The 20,341-nt window shown below is 46.5% G+C and overlaps 1 pseudogene; it reads left to right on the forward strand.

Moving 5' to 3' along the window:
* Nucleotides 1-20,341, forward strand: part of LOC123929823 — a 44,153-nt pseudogene extending 23,812 nt beyond the window's left edge.

Raw genomic sequence — 20,341 nt, forward strand, 5'->3', positions numbered from 1 at the left:
GAGAGGCAGGCAGAGAGAGAGGGGGCAGGGAGGCAGGCTCCCTGCTGAGCAGAGAGCCCTATGCAGGGCTCGATCCGAGGACCCTGAGATCATAACCTGAGCCGAAGGCAGCGGCTTAACCCACTGAGCCACCCAGATGCCCCTAGTTGATTTCTTAATATTAAATCTGTTACACCTTCCTGGGATAAATCCAACTTGGTAATAACCTATTATCTTTTTAAACACTGCTGACTTCAGTTTGTTAATAGTTCACTTATCATATTTGCATCAATATTTGTGAGTGAACTTGGTATATCATATTCTTTCCCCATCCTGTCCTTGTACGGTTTTGGAATGTTGCTTTGGCATTTTTCTACATATGTCCATTAAATTAAGCTTGGTGATTGCACTATTCAAATTTCATAAATACTTATGGATTTTTTTTTTTTTTTTTTTTTGCCTGCTTGGTGTATTGGTCATTGAAAGGTGGTATTACTTACTATCTCCCATGATCATGGTAGATTTTCAGCCTCGACTTTTGGTCTGTCAGTTTCTGCAATGTATCTTTTTATCATTATATGTATTGTGATCTAATAATATTTTTACCTAATAATATATATTTTTTTGCTTTCAAGTACATTTTGTCTGATACTTACAGAGTTATATCAGCTTTCTTTGACTTAGTATTTGCTTAGTGCATCTTTCCCATTCTTTTGATTTCAGTCTTTTTGTATCCTTATGTTCTAGGTGGGTTTTTTAATGAACTGGATAGAGCTGGGTTTTTCTCTACTCTGACAATCTTTTAACTTGTAGCATCTATTGCATGGCACATTGCTAATAAATTATTTTTTTCTTTATTTTATTATTTTTTAAAGTTTATTTATGTAATCACTACACCCGAAGTGGGGCTCGAACTCATGACTCTGAGATCAAGGGTCAAATGCTTTCCTGACCGAGACTGCCAGGTACCCTTGGTTTTCTCAATTGACCCTCCAACAACATGGGTTTGAACTATGTGATTCCACTTACACGCTTTATTTTCTTACAGTACAGTCCTGTAAATATATTTTCTCTTCTTTATTTCCTTCCTTTCTTCCTTTTTTTTAGATTTTATTTATTTATTTGACAAACAGATCACAAGTAGAGAGGCAAGCAAAGGGGGGGGTGGGAAGCAGGCTCCTTGCTGAACAGAGAGCATGATGCGGGGCTTGATCCCAGGACCCTGAGATCATGACCTGAGCTGAAGGCAGAGGCTTTAACCCACTGAGCCACCCAGGTGCCCCCCGCCCCCCGCTTTTTCTTTCTTTCTTTCAAGATTTTATTTATTCATTTGACAGAGAGAGACACAGCGAGAGAGGGAACACAAGCAGGGGGAGTGGGAGAGGGAATAGCAGGCTCCCAGCCAAGCAGAGAGCCCGATGCAGGGTTCAATCCCAGGACTCTAGGACCATGACTGGAGCCGAAGGCAGACACCTAATGACTGAGCCAGGTGCCCCTCCTTATTATTTTCTTAATAATATTTTCTTTTCTCTAGTTTACTTTATTGTAAGATACAGTATATAATACATATAAAAATAAGTTGGTTTTTTTTTAAGCAACAAAGGTTTATTTCTTGATCACATTATATGTCCAATGCCAGTTGCTCATTTAGTGACTCAGGGACCTTGGCAGGTAGAGGCTCCTTCTCAACACATCCTTCTGTGACCATCACAGCAGAAGCGAATACTGGATGGTCTCACACTGGAAATTAAATATTCTAGCGTAGAAGTGACACAAAAAAATAAGTGTTAATCGACTGTTTATGTTATCACTCAGGTTTCTGGTCAACAGTAGACTATTAGTAGTTGAGTTTTGGGGAGTCAAAAATTACACGTGGATTTTTGACTGCGTGGGGGGGGCAGAACCCCTAAGTCCCATGTTGTTCAAGGATCAACTGTATTTGGTTCACTTCATGTTTCTTCCTCTATTAGCATGGAAGCTACATATTCTATTCTTAGACTTTGAGTAATTGATCTAAAAATGTATCTTGCCTCATTAACTCATCCAAAGTATATCTTCATTCTTTCACTTTCTTCCAAACACTATAAGGACGTTAAAACACCATAATTTCCATCACCCATCTTCTGACTTCTGTGTTATTGGGCCGTGTGTTTGAGTTCCTTCTTGCCACTTCGTTTTTTCCTGTAAAGCTTTTATCACGTGCAGCGGGGAGTGGGCTTGGTCCTGTTGGCAGCTGTTTTCTTCCTGGTAGCTGGGACACCGCTCAGGTCTCTTGTTTCCTCTTGGTGCAGATATGTGCTTCTACTGTTTTCTTGATGAACTTGAAGGCCCGCCTGTCCCTGGAGACCTTGGGCAGCTCCATGGCACGCAGTTCATGTACTATTTCCAGCAACACTGCACTTGGTTGATGTCCCAGAGGAACGTGGTGTGCCCTATGAGGTGCCCGAGGCCACCACTGTGTGTTGGCTTGCTCATGCTCTTGGATGTCTCATGCCTCTGCTAGAGATCCCTGGCCATGGAATAGCTCAGAATCATGGCTGGACCTATATTGCAGCCCCGGGGGCCAGAGGACAGCAGATAGCCTTCTGTTAAGTTTTCAATGTTATGGGACTTTATTATAGTTTTATACAGTCAATGGTCGATCGGTAAAATAGATCATTCCATATTTGATTCATTGTTTTACCACTTCTGTCTCTTTCACTCCTTCATCTCATTCCTTCCATCTGAGATTACTTTTCTGCTGCTTGAAATACATATTTTGAGAGCTGCCCAGGAGGCTCATTTTGTTGGACATCTGACTCTTGACTTTGGCTCAGGTCATGATCTCAGGGTGGTGAGACTGAGCCCTGCCTTGGGGTCCATGCTGAGCGTGGAACCTGCTTAAGATTCTCTCCTTCTGGGGTGCCTGGGTGGCTCAGTGGGTTAAAGCCTCTGCCTTTGGCTTGGGTCATGATCCCAGGGTCCTGGGATAGAGCCCCGCATCGGGCTCTCTGCTTTGCAGGGAGCCTGCCTCCCCCCCTCTCTGCCTGCCTCTCTGCCTACTTGTGATCTATGTCTGTCAAATAAATAAAATCTTTAAAAAAAAAAAAAAAAGATTCTCTCCTTCTCCCTCTGCCCTTTGCCCTCCACCAGATTGCATGCACCTGTTCACACATTTTTCTCTCTCTCCAACCCCCCCAAACACCCCCCCCCAAAACTTTGAAATTTCCTTAGGTGATGCTCTTTGGTAGAAAATGTTTTTAGTTTTTATTTGTTTGAAATTCCTTCTTTTCACCTTTGTTCATTTTTTTCTAACTACGGTCACACCCAATGTGGGGCCTAAAATCACGACCCCAGAGATTAAGAGTCCTGTGCTTTATTGACTGAGCTAGCCCAGCTCAGTCTTTATAGGTTTTCAGTGGGTATAGAATTCTAGGTTGATTGCAATGTCTTCTTAGCACAGTGAATTCCATTCTCTCTATACTTTTATTGTTGCTTTTAGATAACAGCTATCAGTCTAATTGCCTCAGCTTTAAAGTTATCTGACTTTTCTTTCTGCATTTATGGTCTAGAGTCTGTCTGTGGTGTTCTGCAATTTTATTATGATGTGTTGGAATGCAAATATCCTTTTATTTCTAGTAGAGATTCACTGTGATTCTTGAATCTGAGTATCCTTCCATTTCCCAGTTCCTTGTCACACTGTACTCAGCCTGAATCATTTCTTCAGATGTCTTCTAGCTCTCGAATTCCCTCTTCACTGTGTCTGTCTGCTATTAAATCTGTCCACTCAGTTTTACGTTTTAATTATTACATTTCTCATTTCCAGAATTTTAAAAAAGATTTTACTTATTTATTTGAGAGAGAGAGACTGAGCCACCCAAGTGCCCCTCATTTCCAGAATGTTATTTGCTTTTTGCAAACCGCTTTATCATTTTTGCAGTCTCTTTATTTACTCCTCTCAATGCCTTTTTTAGTTCTTAAAAGCTCTAAAATAGTTATTTCATATCAGGTTTCTGAGAATTCTTTTAACTTTTTTTTTTAGATTTCATTTATTAATTTGACAGAGAGAGATCACAAGTAGGCAGAGAGGCAAGCGGAGAGAGAGAGAGGAGGAAGCAGGCTCCCCGCCAAGCAGAGAGCCTGATGTGGGACTCGATCCCAGGACCCTGGGATCATGACCTGAGCCAAAGGCAGAGGCTTAAACCACTGAGCCACCCAGGCGCCCTAAGTTGAAAATATTAAGTCAAAAATGCATTTAATACATCCAACCTACAGATCATCATAGTTCAGCCTAGCCTACCTTAAATGTACTCAGAATATTTACATTAGCCTGCAACTGGGCAAAACACAAAGCCTATTATTTTATAATAAATTGTCGAATATCTCGTGATTTACTGAATACTGAACTCAAAGTGTAAGACGGCGGTATGGCACAGGATGGTTGTTAGTATATCCATTGTTTACATGCCTGATTGCCCTGCCCAGCCTCATGAGAAAGCATCATACTGCATACTGTTGGCCCGGGAAAACACCCCAAAATGCAAAGTTTGAAGTATGGTCTCTGTGGAATGTGCATCAATAGTATTCTTAAAGTTCCTCTAGAAAATCTTCAGACCTTTATGTGTCAAACCTTCTCTCATCTCTTTATCATTTTCCCCTCTCAATACCCTGTCCTTTGAGTATGATGCCTACTCACTGAGTTTCAGCATGTGAACCTGACAGCATGGACTGATGAAGAATTAGGTAGCGTTAGAAGGAGAAAAAGATTTCAAGGGCAGCTGAAGTCTGAAATGGTCACTCAGTTTTGGATTTTACTTTGTTTTTGTTTTTGTTTCCTCTTGTTTTCTTTTATGGTTTCAACTTCAATTTTGAAGTACTCCTAAATAGACCTGCTGTTTATTTTCCTTGTTAACGTTTCTGGTAAGGAGAACATTTAATGTTTATCAAAGGAATACTTTGAAGGACAGCATGATCACATTGGATGGTCTCCATTTTTAGCATGTCTGGTTTCAAAGCACATCACTGAAACATTTTGAACATCTGATTCTCCACCTTTCATCAAATAACGTGCTTTATTTTCTACAAAACACTGATTATTGCAGCTGGAGTCAAGAAAACATGTTAAAGAGGAGACGAGATGGCGTAACCCTCTCTCTTTCCACTCTCTTTTTCTCACTTTCCTTCTGTTGCCTAAAAACTTCTCTGACCAGCCCAGGGGGATCTCATCTCCCCCTGAAAGGGAGTGACGATGGTATTCTCTTCCTCCATAGCATTTTCCCAGAATAGCCACTGGGAAAATCAGCATCTTCTGGAACATCCTTTTCTCCTTTTGTTCTCTTCTACCTCTCTGGCCTCTCCTTCTGACCCCCTTCTCAGGGACCCCTTCTCATTCTCTCACTCCTTAAGTGCCGATGCTTCTGTTGGCTGTGTAAGAGACCATTTTCTCTCCCCCCGCCAAATACACCAATCTGTGGTTTGAACCCCTCCCTTATGTTGTGACGCACAAAGCTAGATCTTCAGGTCAGCCTCCCCAGGAGCCCTAGATCCCCTATCCAACCACCTGCAGAGCAACTCCACCTGGCTATCCATGGGCTTCTCAACCCAATATGTCCTGAACTCAACACTCCACTTCCAACCAGTGAGTATTTGCTTCTCTTCCAGCTTGTGTTTAAGCTGGAAGCCATTCTAGACCCTCCCATTTCCTTATTTCCTCCTCCCCTTTCTCCTCTAAGGCTGGCCAGTTTTTTTTTTTAATCACACACATGGGAATATTCCTCCCTGTAGTCCATTACAAAGGCCGCAGCCCCATCCAGGCTGGCTTCATCCTTCCTTGCCTAGCCCACTACATGTACATTTTACCCGTGTCCCTGCTTCCCATAGTATCTTGCTGTAATCCATCCTCCACGCTGCCTCCAGGGGCCTTCCAGAGTGATTGTGTTAGAATGCAAATCTAATCTCCTTCCCTTGCTTAAAACCCTTTGGAGGTGCTCTCACCTTAAGGATATGACTAGACGTCCTCAGGTGGCATGCCCTGCTCCCCCACCTTGCCACACCACCCCCGTGTTCCTGCAGAGTGAATTGCTCTCAGCTTCCGAAGGCTCCAGGCTCTTGCGAGACTGATCTCCTCTGCTGGGAATGCCTTTCCCATTGCCTGCCTGCTTGTGCGCCAGCTCATTCCTATTTATCCTTCCACTGCCCAGCTCAATATCACCAATTCAGGAAGGACCCCCTTGGATCCTCTCCTTTTCTTGGTCTGAGCATAGTTATGTGTTGGAGCATATTGGTCAGTAACGTGGAGGTCAGTCTCCCGGGCTATGAGCTCCTTGGGGGGCAGGAGCCCTTTGCACTTTCTTTGGGATCTTTGGCACCAAACAGTGTTGGTCCAGCCCGTATTTGATCGATAAGTGTCTCATGGTGGCCTTTCTGATCCTGAGTTCTTCTGTTGGTTAGATGTGTGATCTTACGTGAGTCATTTACCCTTCTTGTGTTTTAGTAGAGAAAATCATAGGCCCCTCACAAGGATTACATGAGATAAAACACATTAAAATGCTCTGTAGATTGCATTTCATTGCTTTTCAATGTAAGGACTTACCGTTATCACTTATGTGCTGCTTTGATTGGTAGACTTTTTCAAAATACCAACTCTCTTGATTCCCCCCCTCAGGTTTTGCTGTGCTCCCCCAAATGCCCTCTGTCACCTTCCTGTGCACCTCACTTCTTCTTTCTCTCCGCCTACAGGTCTGTTCTCATCTCACCCATTCCCAAAGCCCGTCTTCCTCCAGCCCTCCTCCCTCCCGGCCCTGGTCCTTTCTTCTCCCCTTGGCTGCCTGGGCCCTTCCAAGAGCGCTATCGCAGGCCGCCTCCGGGCTCTCACCGCCCACTCCTTTCTTACGAGAAGCCATCTGGATCCCACGGCGGCAGCGTCGTTGTCGCCACACCCTCGCCCCTCGGAGGGCTCTTGTGACCTCCTGTTGCCAAATCCCGCAGGCTCGTTTTCAGACCTCATCCCACTGGACCCCTGAAGCATCTGGTCCTGCCGATCACCTCCCCCTTGAAACGCCCCCTCGGCAGCACAGGCTGCACTTCCCCGTTTCCCTTTTGTGTCTCCAGGACTTGCTTGTTCCCTTCCCGCGGTGCTGGCATTCCTCGAGCCTCTGCCCCCGGGCCTCTGGTCTTCTCCCTTCCCAGCCCCGCGATCTCACCCACTCCCACAGTTACCACTGGATCCTCACTGCGGATGCCTCAGCAGCCTGTATTTTGCATACCTAGCTCCTTCCTTCCGGAGCTTTCTTTCCGTGCAGATGGGACAGCTTGGGGGGGGGGGGGGCACCTGAAACTCCAAGTGTCCAAAGTGAAAAATCATCCTTTTACTGCCTTTTCCCACCGTCCTGCTTCTTCTCCTCATTGTCTTATTTCTGTTAATGCCCCCATCATTCTCCTGGTGGTCCTAGGTTCCTCCTTTTTGCTTTCCTCCCACTCGCCAGGCCCTAGATGCTCTTACTGGCATATCTGTGGCTCCCCCAAACCCCCACCTTCCCACTTCTAACTCCTCCACCGCTTCAGAAAGTCCTCCATTGGGGCGCCTGGGTGGCTTAGCAGGTTAAAGCCTCTGCCTTCAGCTCAGGTCATGATCCCAGGGTCCTGGGATCTAGCCCCACATTGGGCTGTCTGCTCAGCAGGGAGCCTGCTTCCTCCTCTCTCTGCCTGCTTCTCTGCCTACTTGTGAACTCTGTCAAATAAATAAATAAAATCTTTAAAAAAAAAAAAGAAAAGAAAGTCCTCCATTGCCTCTCCCCAAGCCATCTTCATAGCATAGCACGGGTTTGGACTTTTTCTTCCTTCCTTCCTTCCCCCTCTCCATTCCTTCTTCCTTCTCCATTTCTTTCTTTCAACAGATATTTGTTGAGCACGTACTGTGTGCCAGGCACTAATATTTAATGAGCACCTACTATGTGCCAGGCCCTGGGAAAACAGAATGCAGTGCAGGCCCACTTCCCAAGATACAGAGACCCAGTCGAAGGCTTATTTCAAGAGGCCCACCTTCCAGCCCGGCCATGATAAGCAAGCAGAAGAGTGTACACCCTGGGCCTTCTAGCAGGTCTCCTGGCCTCTGTTTGTTCCCTCCATCCCAGTCCATGATACTTGCTGTGCCAGAGGAACATTCCTAAGGTACGGTGGCAACTCTGCCAGGTCCCTTCATTAGCTCTCCATTGTCTGTATTTGTCCTCAGCGTGTACTTATGGATTTTCATCAGGCACGCAGCCTATGCCTCCAGATGTGTCCCCATGGTCTGTCTTCCCCTATAGCCCTCCCTCTGGGTGGGGTTCTTGGAAAGTACTCTGTTCCTGCCTCTGGCCTCTCTGCTTAGAGTTCCATTCCCCCATCACTTCTGCCTGTAAAAATCCTAACCATAGGTCTGTTTTCAGCCCTGACTTCAGGAGGCATAGCTCTCCTCCCTTGGTGCTTCAGACCCCTTGCCATCCTCACCGTGTGCAGAAAACCATGGTCTGGTGAGCAAAGCCCGTACTGGAGACACAGAGAGCTACAGCATCACCCCGCCTTCTGGGGTCAGCAAGCAACCCCTTGAGAGCCATCAGCAGCAGCAACCAGGCTCCCACAGTAAGGGAGGGACAGCCCAGAGTAGTTAGGGGGCAGCTCCCACTCAAGGAAAGAAGCATGCAGATGGGACCAGAGCCAGGGACCCTGTTGTGGTGAAGAGAAGCTGAGAGTAGACCCAGTGTGTGGCTTCTCTAGTCTGTGGTACATGGCATGTAGAGCACAGCTCACAGAGTCCTGGGGAACAATCTAGTGTTTTTAATTAATTAATTCATTTGAGAGAGAGCGAGAGAACAGCAGAGGGAGCAGCAGGGAGAGAGGGGGGAAGCAGGCTCCCCGCTGAGCAGGGAGCCTGATGCGGGGCTCCATCCCAAGACCCAGGGCTAGATCCCAAGACCCCAGGATCATGACAGGAGCTGAAGGCAGATGCTTAACCGACTGAGCCACCCAGGTGCCCCCTGGGGGACGTTCTACATCTCAAATGCTACCAAGGCTTTCCTGAGTTCTCCAGGTCACACATTACTGCCATTAGAAGACCTTTCTGCTCCCACGACGTGTTCTTTTTACATCTGCTGTGGCAGTTGGTGTGTTCGGCCTTGGAGATCTGCTTGCTTGTGTGCTTTGTCTTACCTACCCTACTAGACCTCTCAGGATGGGGACCGCAAGCCCTGTGGCATGAGAAAAGGAGGTTAATAAAGTATCTGCAGACTTCAATACAGAGACATTTCTTCCGCTGCAGTATAAAGCAGGAACTATTCTCGGTACTTCCGGGGTGACTCACAGGGTGATTTACACACGCACGTGCCCGCACACACATTCTCAAGAAATACTGCTGATGGTTGAATCCAACCCTTGAAGGGATTATATATAGTCCCTTCCAGAATATTTCAGTTCAAGATGAGATTCCAAACCACATGGAAATTTGAACCACAAAAATCAAATCAAAATTTTAAAAAGGAAATCAAGCATTATGTTCCTGACACATCAGAACTCCTAGGTCAGGGTCTGATGCACAGTAGATGTCTTGAATAGATGTTAACAGCATTCCACGTGCCTAGGACAGCCAACACAGTCAAGAATTCCGGAAGAGACTGGTCAGGTGCCGTTTTCTTTAGCTAGATGCTACCAGGAGTAACAGGCAGGAAAGGTCTGGCCATGTGGCCGGGTAGGTGGGTCCTCCTGGTGTTGGGCTGCCAGATGGGCATTCTTGGACTTAGCCGGTAATGACCGTAGTCTCCCCACGTTATGGCGAAACGCCACAGGCAGCATGGGAATGCGTCACTTCCCCCTGGGGGCGATGGAAATCTTGCAGTTTTTCTGGAGATTTCTGTGATCATCTCACCCAGAGTCGGTATTTTGATGGAGTTGAGAACACAGATTCGGAGGATCTTTCTCTTTTAGAAATACAAACAGAACTATTAATGGATAAAATGACACGAGGGCCAATGTTTGCTTCAAAATAACACAATAGGGGCACCTGGGTCGCTCAGTCGTTAAGGATCTCTCTTCGGCTCAGGTCATGATCCCAGGATTCTAGGATAGAGCCCCGCATCGGGCTCCCTGCTCAGCGGGAAGCCTGCTACCCACTCTCCCACTCCCCCTGCTTGTGGTCCCTCTCTCACTGTGTCTCTTAAAAAAAGAAAAATACCCCAATAAACAAGGATGGGTGAGCACAGAGCAGCAACAGGGGCCCCGTGTTGATGATCGTTAGGACCTGGCGTTGGGTAGGGGGCTGTTCACGGCCCTAGTTTGTGCTGCTTTTTTCGTATGTTGGAGACGTTCCATAATAAAAATTTGGTTTTGTTGTTTAAAGCACGGATTTTATAGCATGGCAGACCTGGGTTCAAATCCCCTCTCTGCTGTTTTTTGGCTGGGTAATCTGCTCATTTAATTCTTCCCAGCCCACTTTCCACGTTTCTAAAAGGATAATGAGAATAAATCCTGGTTCACAAATGTGTAGCAAGTGTACAAAGCCCTTAGGGCGAAGCCTGGGACGTGGCTGGCCATCAATAATGCCACTCAGGGTTTGCTTGAGCCTAACTGTGCGGTGACACCAGCTCTCAGAGCGGGTCGTGGCTGCTGGCAGACGGCGGGGCTGCCGTCTTGACCGCACGGAGCCTGCCACAGCTTCACGACTTGCTCTGGGGATCTGGGGATCAAATGATAGGCTTCAGACCCTTTACTCAAACTCCTAAAGGGCATTTCTTTTATTATTTTTTGATTTCGAAAGCGGCAAGGAGAGGAGGGAAGAGGCCGTGCTAAGGTCCCATTGGCTATAAATGTTCTAAGTTCACAGCTCTGTTGCCACTGTGAGGAGGGCAGACTGGGACAGCGGGCCGCTGAAGTACAATGTCAAGGGAGTGTGGGGATCCCTTTTGCAGATGCCTCCTCTTGTTTTCTGTCCTCAGCTTTCAGCCATCAGCAGGTAGCTAGCATTTCACAGGCTGTCCTAGGACTTGGGATCCTCTCTACCTGGGCACATTTCAGGCCCAGGCTGGCAAATTGGCCCCTTGGATTTTTGCTGAGGACATATTCTGGTAAAAGGAGAGTGAGATCACAAGGAATTCATTAGCATCCCAGATTCTTTCTCTTCTCTCTTGGCTTCTCCACTACCCGACCCCCTTGTCCCTAACCCCCAGCAATGTCTCCCGCCCCGTAGCGTTGCTGAGCAAATCTGTCAAAGCCGGGCTAGAAGCTTGCTTTTCTAAAGAGACAGCGTTCAGCCCTCACCAGATGGGAACCTGTCAGCACAGCGGGCAGATAATTACCCTTTCAGCAGTGGGAGGCCTTCCCATGAATGGAAATTCAGACATTTGAGGCAGCTGTGGCCCCACAGCCAATCAGGGAGGCCATCGGTGCACATCAAGGGAGGGAGGTTTACCTAGGTCAGTCTGCAGGATGGATCGGGCAGTGGAGGTGGTGGAAGCAGGGTGAAGGGCAGATTAGGGCTCCTGTCCCCACATAGCAGTGTCGAAGCTGCTGGATCCACATCTGAGCTCTCTCCGTAGAGACCTGTGCAAGCCAGCCCGTCCTTCTGGCCGAAACTCAACTTGACTGCCTCCTCTCTGAGTATCCAGAATTCAAGGACAGGACTTAGGATGGACTGATTTCTCCTCATTTAGTGGAGGAAAATCCTAATAAGCAGGTGGCCAACAATGGGGCATGCTGCCAGGAAAGGTAATGAACTCCCCATTGCCAGAGGTATTCAAGCAGATGGTAGCTGTCTGCCTTCCAGGAATACTACAGAGAGAGATGGCCTGACATGGGTGGGAGTTCAGCTCCTATGCCCTCTGTCAAAGGTTCAAAATAGCCAGAGTAAAACCAATGAAGCGCTGAAGCAGTAAATAGGAAAAATTTATTGTGCACACACCAAAAAGGCAGTTTGCAAACTGGGAGCACTTGAACCAGAACATGGAATGAGGCTCAGGGGTATATTGCTATAAAGCAGCTTATTACAGTGACAAAGCGGTGACTGTTTATTCTTCACACTGATTGGTTACAATACCATTTTCAGTGGTTCCCTCATATCAACCTGGAAACAGTTCAGGTTTTGCTTATCATTTCCAGAGGTAAAGCAAGAAATAATCCAGGTCAAGCTAGTCTTGCATAATAAGCTAAATTAAGCTTTGTCTGCGTGACTAAACTGGTTCTGTCTGCTCAGGGAACCTTCCAGACTGGTCTCTGTCTACACTTGATTTTAACACCTCCCAAAGGCTTCTTACCTCCGTAGGTTCTCATGGGGACAAGAACATGAATGTGGAGTTGTCATAGGTCCAGGGTTCAAGTTCTGACTCTACAGTTAGTTAAATGAATATGAGCAAGTCACTTAATGCCTTTATTCAAAATACGTTATATAGGCATATTTTATTTTTCTGATAATGAATGATCATTGTCAAAAAACCCAAGTTATTATGGACACCTTCCATCACAATGCACATGGTTTTTTGTTTTGTTTTCTTTTGCTTTGTTTATTTAGATTTTATTTATTTTATTTATTTGACAGAGAGATCACAAGTAGGCAGAGAGGCAGGCAGAGAGAGAGAGAGGGAGAAGCAGGCTCCCTGCTGAGCAGAGAGCCCAATTCGGGGCTCGATTCCAGGACCCTGAGATCATGACCCGAGCCAAAGGCAGAGGCTTAACCACTGAGCCACCCAGGCACCCCTTGTTTTGCTTTGTTTAAAGATTTTATTTATTTATTTGACAGAGAGAGACACAGCAGGAGAGGGAACACAAGCAGGGGAAGCAACAGAGGGAGAGGGAGAAGCAGGCTTCCCGCCGAGCAGGGAGCCCGATGTGGGACTCTATCCCAGGACCCTGGGATCATCACCTGAACAGAAGGCAGATGCTTAACGACTGAGCTACCCAGGCGCCCCACACATGGTTTAAAAAGAGAAAATGTTATTTATTTATTTGAGAGAGAGTGAGCTCGAGCAGGGGGAGGGGCAGAGAGAGAGGCAGACCCTCGACTGAGCAGGGGAGCCTGCAGGCTCGATCGCAGGACCGTGAGATCATGACCAGAGCCAAAGCCAGACACTGAACCAACAGGCGCCCCCACAATGTATGTAGTTTTAACTCAGTTTTTTTTTTAAAAAGATTTTATTTATCTATTAGAGAGAGAGATCACAGGTAGGCAGAGAGGCAGGCAGAGAGAGAGGAGGAAGCAGGCTCCCTGCTGAGCAGAGAGCCCAATGTGGGGGATCCCAGGACCCTGAGATCATGACCCACCAAAGGCAGAGGCTTAACCCACAGAGCCACCCAAGCGCCCCATTAACTCTCCTTTTTTTTTTTTAAGATTTTATTTATTTATTTGACAGAGAGAGAGATCACAAGTAGGCAGAGAGACTGGCAGAGAGAGAGAGAGAGAGAGAGAAGCAGGCTCCCTGCTGAGCAGAGAGCCTGACGTGGGACTCGATCCCAGGACCCTGAGATCATGACCTGTGCCAAAGGCAGCGGCCCAACCCACTGAACCATCCAGGCGCCCCACTCACCCCCTTTTTTTTTTTTTAAGATTTTTATTTATTTATTTGACAGGCAGAGATCACAAGTAGGCAGAGAGGCAGGCAGAGAGAGAGGAAGGGAAGCAGGCTTCCCGCTGAGCAGAGAGCCTGATGCGGGGCTCCATCCCAGGACCCTGGGATCATGACCTGAGCCGAAAGGCAGAGGCTTTAACCCGCTGAGCCACCCAGGCACCCCCTCCACTCACTTTTTTAATAGCTGTATGATTAACTTCTTTAAACCATAGCCTCCTAATCTGTAAAATGGAATAATAATGAGATCATGTAAATAATTCAAAGATTGAATGAGGGAACAGACATAAAGTGCTTAGCACTAGTTTGGCATCAAAAGCACATGGATAAGAGACCATCATTTGAAACCAGCGCTGTCCAACAGAAATAGAATGTCACCCTCATAGGTCATGTAGAATTTTCTAGTAGCCACATTAGGGGAGTGAAATTAATTTTAATAATTTATCTAACCCAACACATCCAAAATACTATAATTTTGACATGTCATCAATATCAAAATTATTAATGAGTTATATTTACAGTCATTTTTCCAGTATTAGATTTTTTATTTTATTTTTTTTTAAGATTTTATTTATTTATTTGACAGATAGCGATCACAAGCAGGCAGAGAGAGAGAGAGAGAGGAGGAAACAGGCTTCCCGCTGAGCAGAGAGCTCGATGTGGGACTCAATCCCAGGACCCTGAGATCACAACCATAGCTGAAGGCAGAGGCTCAACCCACTGAGCCACCCAGGCACCCTCCAGTATTAAATTTTTAAAAGCCAGGGTGCCTGGGTGACTCAGTGGGTTAAAGCCTCTGCCTTTGGCTCAGGCCATGATCCCAGGGTCCTGGGATCAAGTCCTGCCTCGGGCTCCCTACTCTGCGGGGAACCTGCTTCCCCCTCTCTCTCTCTGCCTGCCTCTCTGCCTATCTGTGATGTCTGTCAAATAAATAAATAAAATCTAAAAAAATTTTTTTTTAAATCCAGAGTTATGTCACACTTACAAGCACCTCCCAGTGGGGACCAGCTCTGTTTTAAGAGCTCAGACTGAAGAGGACAGCCCAAAATCTTCTACCTCGGCGCTCCTTCGAGCTAGGGTAACTGTCTGAGAGTTTAGTCTGCTTACCAATTTAGGCCTTAAATGCCGACTAGACTCTCGTCCCCTGTTTCATGCCATCTGATCTTCCTCACAGGGATTGCCCTAATACCATAAATACAACCACCTCTGATTTTCTGTGTTTCCACAGCTCTTGCTTGGCAGGGCTCAGGGTAAGTTGCCCAAGAAGCGAGTTTTGATTGACAGCCTTGAGAATCCAACCATGAGAAAAAGCGATGGCCTTCCTTCTTCTTATCTTGTGGTGGAAATGCCTGTGAGATGCTTAGTCCTACCGGACCATAGAGGATTTTGCTCCATCAGCTCAGCTGTCCTTGCCATGTAGGACATGTGGGAGGGCTACTGCAGTGTTCTGGTCAGAGGCAGTGGGGCCAGGGAAAACCATTGGGGCTCGGAGTTTTATCCATTATCCTTACAACGAGATGCTAGTTTCCGAGGAGGGAGAAGGCAAGCTGAGGACAAACGCAGGTTGGCACTGGACAGCCTCCCCTAACCCCCACTCCGGGTGGGATCTGTGTGATTAACTTCCAACTCTCTTAATGTTAATGCGTGGCTAGAGGGAAAAACAAACTTAGTCTGATGATAGCCACACCTCCAGTATCCTGAGGGTCTCCTTGGGCAGATGAAAATCCTTGCGAAGTGTGGCTCAATCAGTTAAGGGGTTAAGCATCTGCTTTTGGCAGCTCAGGTCGTGATCCCAGGAGTCCCCCCAACCCGTGCTCAGTGGGGAGTCTGCTTCTCCCTCGGCCCCTCACCCACTCTGGTGGGCTCTCTCTCTCTCTCTCAAATAAATATATAAAATCTTAAAAAAAAAAAAGTTGGGAACACGAGCTGGTGTAGCCACTGTGGAAAACAGTATGGAGGTTCCTCAAAAAGTTGAAAATAGAGCTACCCTATTTAGAGCAATTGCACAATAGAGCAATTGCACTACTGGGCATTTACCCCAAAGATACAAATGTGGGGATCTGAAGGGGCAACTGCACCCCAGTGTCCATTGACAGAGGAATGGATAAAGAACATGAGCTCTATACATTCAATGGAATATTACACAGCCATCAAAAAGATGAATCTTGCCCTTTGCAGCAATGTTGATGGAGCTAGAGGGTATTATGCTGAGCAAAATAAGTCAATCAGAGAAAGATATTGTATGATTTCACTGATACATGGGATTTGGGAAACAAGGCAGAGGATCATAGGGGAAAGGAGGGAAAAATGAAACAAGACGAAACCAGAGGGGCACCTGGGTGGCTCAGTGGGTTAAAACCTCTGCCTTCCGCTCAGGTCATTATCCCAGGGTCCTGGGATAGAGCTCCGCATCGGGCTGTCTGCTCAGTAGGGAGCCTGCTTCCTCCTCTCTCTCTGCCTTCCTCTCTGCCTACTTGTGATCTCTGTCAAATAAATAAAATCTAAAAAATAAAATAAAATACCATTTCTTAAAAAAAAAAAAAAAGATGAAACCAGAGAGGGAGACAAACCATTAGAGACTCTTAATCTCAGGAAACAAACTGAGGTTTCTGGAGCAGAAGGGGGTGGGAGAGATGGGGTGGCTGGGTGATGGACACTGGGCGGGTGTGCATTGTGGTGAGCGCTGTGTATCGTGTAAGAATGATGAATCACAGACCTGTACCCCTGAAACAAATAATACATTATATGCTAATAATAAAAAAAAAGAAAAAGAAAACAAACAACAACAAATCTAGCACATTGAACGAAAAGAAAAGAAAAGATAAAAAGAAAGTCCTTTTGGACATCTTCCTTTTTCCTTACCTCTCCCAACCCCAGAATATATAACCAGCCATTCTGCAGCTCTGGTGCAGCTTCTTTTCCTGCCCAAGGGGTCCTGTCCCCATGCTTTCATAAGATTACCTTTTTGCACCAAAGACATCTCAAGGATTCTTTCTTGGCAGGGGGTTGGTGGGTGGGTGGGGGCGCTCCAGACCTCGCCTGCCTTCGGAACCTCCATCAGTTTCAAGCCTGGCAACCAGGAAGCACTCTGAAATTCAGATCACCCCTGAGATACTGAGACAATGGTTTTGCAAGCTAAGATCCGTCGTCAGTAAGAATCGTGGTTACACTTGCACAGAATGCAGCATCCTGCTGGGGCTGGGGGGAGGACAGTCCTGTGTCCCAAAGGTCCCCAACGGTGTGAGCCCCTACTGGCCTTGCCTTTGAGACCTGAATGTGTGCAAGTGTTCTGGAAGCTGTAAAGCCCTCCACGAGGGATCCTTTTATTCTGAGGGAGAGTGGAGGCAGGAGAGAAGCCCTGTGCGGGCCCAATGGAGGAGGTGCTTTGTTTCATGGGGGTGTAGGAAGTTCGAGTGGCTGGGAACCCAGCGCCCATTCAGGTTCCTGCAATCTATGGGGTAGATCAGATCTATGTCGGATCTATGGAGTAGCCTGAAAAGAAGGAACTCAGACGGAATAACAGAAACCACCCTTGTGGTGGATACTTCTTTAACCATCAGACCCAAGTAGCAGAAGGGGGAGAAAGCCTGGAGAAGGGCCCGTGGGCCTCAATGCTCCCCTGAGGTCTCAAGGGTAGTTCCTTCCCCAAAGGGCCTTTTTGGGAAATCATCTCTAACAAAGGAAGGGAGAAATTCTTTTGTAGCCTTTTGGTGCTTGATTCTAATCCGCCCCGGGCCGTGATCCCACCCCACCCACACCCCCACAGTGTTTATATCTCAGAAAGTGATTTTCCCCAGAAACTGAGAATCTGAATGACGAACACCAGGCCAGGAAGGAATTCGTTCCAGAAATGCTCCCAGTGCCTCTGGCACTTTGCTCTGCATTTCTTCATTTTGTGTCCTTTCTTTGTGCCGGGGGCTGACTGTGAGTCATCTATTTGGGTGCCTGAGCCCTGCAAGCTAATTTGTGCTTTTGTGCCAAATCACCAGAAACCGGCAGACCCAGCCCTGGGGCGGGCAATGAGTGAGAATTGCTTCCCTGTCTAAAGATCCATTGTCCTGCTTCTGGAAGCTGCCGGAACATCAACCTTCTCCCCTGAAGGAGGAGGAAGCCAGCCAAGAGAGAAATGAGGATTCTAAATTTGGGTCTTCTGGTTATTCTGTGAGCCTAAGGATAGGCCGTCCCCTCCTTAGCTGGGCTTGAAGGTTATCTCCCCCCCCCCCCCCCCGGGTCTGCTAACCTGCAGCCCACCTGAACCCAAGGCTTTGCAAGGGAGCCACGTCTGGACTTTTCTTGGCTTTATGTGCCTTTGGAAGAAAATGAAGTCTTTTCACCTTATTGCTTTCCATCAAAATATCTGTGAGAGTAATTTCTCGGGTAAGGAAGAAAAGGGTTTCTGTTTGGGTTAAGAAGCCAAACAGTTAATGTCTCTCGACCCGGAGCAGGCCCGCGCCGGCACCATGCTGGTCACCCTGAAGACCCTCCAGCAGCGGACCTTGAAGATCGACATCGACCCCGACGAGACGGTGAAGGCACTGAAAGAGAAAATTGAATCTGAAAAGGGGAAAGATGCCTTTCCTGTAGCAGGTCAAAAATTGATTTATGCAGGCAAAATCCTCAATGATGAGACTGCTCTAAAAGAATATAAAATTGACGAAACAAACTTCGTGGTGGTTATGGTGACAAAACCCAAAGCAGTGACAACACCAGCACCAGCTACAACCCAACAGTCAAATCCTGCCACTACCACCAGTGAGCTCCTCCACAGCTCCCGCGGTGGCTCAGGCCCCAGCCCCTGCTCCCGCTCTGGCTCCTACCTTCCCCTGCATCCATCACTCCAGCACCAACGACAGCATCTTCCGAACCTGCACCTGCTAGTGCAACGCAACCAGAGAAGCCTGCAGAAAAGCCAGCAGAGACACCGGTAGCTACGAGTCCAACAGCAACTGACAGTACGTCAGGAGATTCTTCTCGGTCAAACCTTTTTGAAGGTGCAACCAGTGCACCGGTGACCGGTCAGTCTTCTGAGAATATGGTAACTGAGATCATGTCAATGGGATATGAACGAGAGCAAGTGATTGCAGCCCTGAGAGCCAGTTTCAACAACCCTGACAGAGCAGTGGCGTATCTTTGAATGGGGATCCCTGGAGACAGAGAGAGTCAGGCTATGGTGGACACCCCTCCTGCGGTCAGCACCGGGGCTCCTCCATCTTCGGTGGCGACCGCCGCGGCGACTACGACGGCATCGACAACCACAGCGAGCCCTGGAGGACATCCCCTTGAATTTTTACGGAATCAGCCTCAGTTTCAACAGATGAGACAAATTATTCAACAGAATCCTTCCCTGCTTCCAGCATTGCTACAACAGATAGGTCGAGAAAATCCTCAATTACTGCAGCAAATTAGCCAGCACCAGGAGCACTTTATTCAGATGCTAAATGAACCAGTTCAAGAAGCTGGTGGTCAAGGAGGAGGGGCTGGAAGGGGCAGAGGAGGAATTGCAGAAGCCGGAAGTGGTCGTATGAACTACATTCAAGTAACGCCTCGGGAGGAAGAAGCTATAGAAAGGTTAAAGGCACTAGGAGTTCCTGAAGGACTTGTGATACAAGCATATTTTGCTTGTGAGAAGAATGAGAACTTGGCTGCCAAGTTTCTTCTACAGCAAAACTTTGATGAAGATTGAAAGGGACTTTTTTTTTTAATCTCACACTTCACACCAGTGCATTACACTAACTTTGTTCACTGGATTGTCTGGGATGACGTGGCCTCATATCCACAATATTTGGTATAAGGTAGTAGATGTTGGGGGAGGGGAGGGAGGGATCTAGGATATAGGGCAGGATAAATACGGTGCATGTCTGCTTCAATTAGCAGATGCCGCAAATCCACAGTGTGCAAAATATTATACAACCAAAAATCAGCTTTTGCGGGTCTTTATTTCTTCTATAAAACAGTAGGTAACTTTTCCTAGGTTTCACTCTTTTTAGTGTACTAGATCCAGAAATTTAGTGTAATGCCCTGCTTTATATTTCTTTGACTTAACATTGGTTTCGGAAAGAATCTTTGCTACCTAGAATTTACAGTCTCTATTTCATGGCAACACTGGATAATGGCTTTGTGAAACTGAAAAAATTTTGCAGCAACCATAAACAGAAATGCCAAACTATTGATGGTTATTGTTGCTGCTTCAAATACGGATTGAATTAATGTGTAAGGACGCCCTTCCTTTCATGTTAAATACTTAGGGTGGGGGAGAGAGAAGGGGAACCTTTTCTTAAAATGAAAATAATTACTGCTATTTTAAAATTTCCAGATCATCGAATGTGAGACCCTTCTAACATGATTTGAGAAGCTGTACAAGTATAGGCAGTTATTTTCCTGTTTACATTTTTTTTTTCCGTTTGTTTTGGGAAAAAATTGGTAGGTGTTTAATTACTGTTTACTTCATTGTTATATTGCAGTAAAAGTTTTAAAACCACCAAAAAAAAGAAAAAAAAAAGAAGAAGAAGAAGCATGTCTCTCCTACATTTGCTCTTTCTACAAATAGGCAAAATGCTATGGAGTGCCAGACCTCAATGTTGGGGCTTTATTAGTTTAATCTGTTTTTTTTTAATTCCAATGTCATTAAAATAGTGTTATATTATTTTCAGGTGTACGATATAGTGATTCAACAATTCTATACATTACGATAAGTACACTCTTAAACCCCGTCACCTGTTTCACCCATCCCCTAATCCCCCTCCCCTCCGATAACTATCAGTTTGTTCTCCGCTGTTAAGGGTCTGTTTCTTAGGTGCCCG

This window comes from Meles meles, chromosome 18 (genome assembly GCF_922984935.1).
Source record: "Meles meles chromosome 18, mMelMel3.1 paternal haplotype, whole genome shotgun sequence".
NCBI classification, from domain to species: domain Eukaryota; kingdom Metazoa; phylum Chordata; class Mammalia; order Carnivora; family Mustelidae; genus Meles; species Meles meles.